Source organism: Pan paniscus, chromosome 3 (genome assembly GCF_029289425.2).
Source record: "Pan paniscus chromosome 3, NHGRI_mPanPan1-v2.0_pri, whole genome shotgun sequence".
Taxonomy (NCBI): domain Eukaryota; kingdom Metazoa; phylum Chordata; class Mammalia; order Primates; family Hominidae; genus Pan; species Pan paniscus.
Genome location: NC_073252.2, coordinates 42875211 through 42880728, shown reverse-complemented (window position 1 = coordinate 42880728; position 5518 = coordinate 42875211).

Sequence of the window (5518 nt, the reverse complement as noted above, 5' to 3'; positions counted from 1 at the left end):
CATCTGACAAAGGGCTAATATCCAGAATCTACAATGAACTCAAACAAATTTACAAGAAAAAAAAACAAACAACCCCATCAAAAAGTGGGCAAAGGATATGAACAGACACTTCTCAAAAGAAGACATTTATGCAGCCAACAGACATATGAAAAAATGCTCATCATCACTGGCCATCAGAGAAATGCAAATCAAAACCACAATGAGATGCCATCTCACACCAGTTAGAATGGCGATCATTATAAAGTCAGGAAAAAACAGGTGCTGGAGAGGATGTGGAGAAACAGGAACACTTTTACACCATTGGTGGGACTGTAATCTAGTTCAACCATTGTGGAAGTTGGTGTGGCGATTCCTCAGGGATCTGGAACTAGAAATACCATTTGACCCAGCCATCCCATTACTGGGTATATAACCAAAGGATTATAAATCATGCTGCTATAAAGACACATACACACGTATGTTTATTGTGGCACTATTCACAATAGCAAAGACTTGGAACCAACCCAAATGTCCAACAATGATAGACTGGATTAAGAAAATGTGGCATATATACACCATGGAATACTATGCAGCCATAAAAAATGATGAGTTCATGTCCTTTGTAGGGACATGGATGAAGCTGGAAACTATCATTCTCAGCAAACTATCGCAAGGACAAAAAACCAAACACTGTATGTTCTCACTCATAGGTGGGAATTGAACAACGAGAACACATGGACACAGGAAGGGGAACATCACACACTGGGGCCTGTTGTGGGATTGGGGGAGGGGGGAGGGATACCATTAGGAGATATACCTAATGCTAAATGACGAGTTAATGGGTGCAGCACACCAACATGGCACATGCATACATATGTAACAAACCCACACTTTGTGCACACGTACCCTAAAACTTAGAGTATAATAATAATAATAAAAATTAAAAAGTTGATATGGAAAAAGTTTACAGTAATCCAAGGCTAATTTATTATTGAAGAAAGAAAAATATTTTTAATAAATTAAGTGTAGTCTAAGCATACAGTGTTTATAAAGTCTACAGCAGTGTACAGTGATGTCATAGGCCTTCACATTTACTCACCACTCACTCTCTGACTTACTCAAAGCAGCTTCCAGTCTTGCAAGCTCCATTCATGGTGAGTGCCCTATACAGGCATACAGTTTTTTATTTTTATACTGTATTTTTTTACTGTATCTTTTCTATGTTAGATGTGTTTAGATACACAAATACTTACAATTGTGTGACAATTGTCCACAATATTCAGTACAGTAACATGCTGTGCAGGTTTGTAGCCTAGGAGCAATAGGCTATGCTATCAATATAACCTACCTGCAGAATACAAGATACCATCTAGGTTTGTGGAAGTATATTCTCTGATGTTGGCACAATGATGAAATGGCCTACTGATGCATTTCTCAGGATGTACCCCCATCGTTAAGTGACACATGACTGTATAAAGATTTTTTTCTCATAAAAGTTAAATGTATGTGTATATATATAAAGCATATTGATATATGCCATACTCACATGTATATATATAATACTTCTGAAAGATGACTAAACTTACAGAGATGTAGAAATCCACCAGACATCAAGTCTGTGACCCAAATTCTAAGCAGATCTTTTAAAAGCAGGCTACTATTACAAGAATTTGAAAAAATTCAAACGTAAAAGATTGTCTCTGGCCGTTGTTTCCTATATGCCGCCTGAAAATACCTCAAAGAAGGTGGGCACGATGGCTCACACATGTAATCCCAGCACGTTGAGAGGCCAAGGAAAGTGGATCACCTGAGGTGAGGAGTTCGAGACCAGCCTGGCCAACATGTTGAAACCCCGTCTCTACTAAAAATACAAAAATTAGCTGGGCATGGTGGTGGGTGCCTGTAATCCCAGCTACTTGGGAGGCTGAGGCAGGGGAATCACTTGAACCTGGGAAGCAGAGGTTGTAGTGAGCTGAGGTCACGTCACTGCACTCCAACCTGGGAGACAGAGCAAGAAAAAAAACCTCAAAGAAGTTGTAAGACAGGATAGAGACTGGAACAATGAAGGGCTGAACCATCCATTGGACATACAAATTATCTAATCTTCTCTATTTTTTCTATCTAGGTATTAACTCCAGTGGCCATAGAGTGAACATTATTCATCAAAATGTGTGATGTATCTCTGCTTCCAAAAACAGTAATAGATTTCTTAAACTGATACATTAAATAAAAAGATAATATTAAGAATAATCAAAGTAAATGGTGATAACACATATGTACATACATACATACAAAAAATAAACGAGGGAGGGGAAAAGGAAAAAACAATGAGGGGTCTTCTTTACAGAAAAATGCCAGATAATAAATGTAGAAGTAATAGATTTAGAAAAATCACCATTGAGTGAAGTTTTTGAAGAACAATATAGTCCTATGATCTCAAGACATCATCTCACAGACTACTTTTTATTTACAAGGGCAACGGGTACTTTTATTGCAAAGGTCTATTGTACATCACGTAACTAAATGACCAACTGTTTATCATCAGTAATGGTCCAGGTATCACGTGCCTCCTAATGAGATACAACAGGAGTGCACAAATGGGAAGTGGGACATTCTATGAGACGACAAGTCCACACTCCAAAAAATGTCAATGGCATGAAAGTGAACAAACAAACAGAGGTGATTAAAATTCCTCAACAGGAAAACACGTTGCATGACTTTCATTAGATCTTGAATTTAAAAAAATATATATATATATATATTTGGGACTTTCTCTTTAATAATTGGGGAAACTTGGCTGGGTGCAGTGGCTCACACCTGTAATCCCAGCACTTTGGGAGGCTGAGGCGAGCAGATCTTTTGAGGTCAGGGGTTCTAAACCAGCCTGGCCAACATGGTGAAATGCTGCCTCTACTAAAAATACAAAAATGAGCCGAGTGTGGTGGTGGCCACCTATAATCCCAGCTACTCAGGAGACTGAAGCAGGAGAATTGCTTGAGCCTGGGAGACAGAGGTTGCAGGGAGCAGAGATCGCACCATTGCAGTCCAGCCCAGGTGACAGAGCAAGATTCTGTCTCAATAATAATAGGGAAAACTTGAATATGCACTGTATATTTGATTATATTGTTGAATCAATGTTAAACTTGTTTGGCATACTAATATCGCGATTATGTAAGTGAAAACTCTTGTTCTTAGAGACACATGCTGAGTTATTTAGAAATGAACTGTTATAACATCTGCAGCTTACTTTCAAATAGTTCAGGAAAGTGTGTGTGCACAAACATACACCTATATATATACATAGAAATAAAGCAAAAGTGACAAAATGATATCTGGAAACTGGGTAAAAAATTTAATAGTGTTCATTAGACTATTCTTTCAAGTTTTGTAGCTTTGAAATTTTTTCAAAATAAATTATGGAAGAAAAAGAACTGAAGGGAAATAGAAGGGAAGTGGTTGATATGAAAGGTTTTCCAGATCATTCCACGCAGAAGATGGCTCCTGAAGGAGTTATCAACAACCCACCCCAAGATATGCTGCTCCAGCATATTGACTATTTTCAACTAAACGTACTTAAGGAAAAAAAAAAAAAACACCAGATGCAGGAAGATCACTCTGACCTTCATTCCACTTTTTAAAAGCAGGAAATAAATTTCCCATGTGAAAAATATTCTCCCTATACCAGAAGGAAAGCATCATTCTTATCAAGGATGGGAAGTTGAGGCCAAGGGAAATCTTTACAGATAAACTTGGTTAAATTAACCCTTACCTTCCTAGTCAGTTCTCTACCCAGTTAACTACCCTAGCCCAAGCCCCTCTGCCATACCACATCTCACAATTTGCTATTCTTTGTCCAATTCAGTATGTAAGTGATAGACTCTAACTGCTTCTCTGAGTCTTCACTTCTTTATGAGAGCTCCTGTACCACCTAAAACTGTAATTAAATAAATTTTTATGCTTTTTTCCTGCTAATCTGTCTTGTGTCAACTTAATCTTCCAGCCCAACTGGGACCCTAAGAGGATGGAAGTGGAGTTATTGCCTCCCCCATGTGCGTATTATATCATTTCAGTGCTACATGAAAAGCAAAATAAACATATATTATCAAATATATGATATGATATAATTATCTCTAGAGAAAATGTTCAAATGGATTAAATAATTAAATGCAGTTGATAGTTAAAATCATCTGGAAGTAGCATGGTATATAGATTCTGGAGCCTTATAACGATGAATTTTAATCTCAATTTTGCCAGTTACTAGCTGTGTGATCTTGGACATGACACTTTTCATTAATTTGACATTTCTTGGATTTCTCTTCTGTAAAACAAAGATGATCATACTTAACTCATATAGCTGCTCTGACAGTTAAATGGTGTAATGCTGCAGATCAGTTCTTCTCAAACTTGTTGCATCACAGTCTCCTGGAAGACTCGTCCCCACCTCCAGAGTTTCTAACTCAGTAGGTTTGGTGTGGGGCCTGAGAATGCATTTTCAAGTTACCAGTTGATTCTCATGCTATTGGTCTAGGGATCACACTTTTTAAATTATTGCTATAAATATTCAGATAAAAAATGTGCACACTCTGACAGTGGCAACACAGAGATAAAGCTGGCTCACTACTTTTCCGAGTGACATTTATTAGCTTGAGTATACTCTTTCACCATTATATTGTCACTTGAACATGTTTTCTTTAGCTGGAAGATCCTCATCATTCTCATCTCTGCCCTGAGACCGAACACACATAAATCTCTCATTAGCCAGGAACTGAATACAACATGGAAGCTTCGTTGACTTAGATCCACCACTGTCTGTTTTTTGGAGTAGTTGTCAAATATTTCTAAAATATATGTAAAATAAACTTAGACTGAGAAAGAGAAGCAATTCCACGGAACATAAAATCCCTGTTAATAGTGCATATAAATACTACTCCAGTGGGTAAGTGAAGTCTGTGTCTTACAACTCACTCAACAGCCCAGGCTGATGAATTTCCATCAGCAGTTTCAACCCTCTCTAGGTTCCAATCCCATGAGAGCACCTGGCAGTGTATTTGGAAGTGAATGAGCTCTGTGATCGGTCTGTTACATCAACGACTGTGTGTAGGAGGTTCAGAGTGAATTACGCTTTGTGGTACCTCCATGAGCATCTAGCATTAATCCTAGAGGTTTCTTCTCTGATTCCTAATTTTCATCTATGTTCGCGGCTGGACAAAAAGTACAGCCCTGACCCTCAGCCTGGGGGACCCTTCTAACCCTACTCCCAGGGCATGGCCTCAGGGATGGTCAGAGAAATCAAATTCCTTAGTCCTGGACAATGTGAACCAGAAGAAAGCTCTTTACCTTAAACCCCATGTGCCCCAGCTTTTACCCCTCTTCTCATGCCACCATACAGAACACTTTCAATCTTGCTCTGTACTCTGACTTGGATTTTGGGACCTCAACCCTTCCTGGATGTTTATCAGAAGAATAGCGTACCAGATTGTAAACAGCATGGGCTCTGGACACCCAAAGACAAGTTAGAATCCTAGATTAATTATCAGCT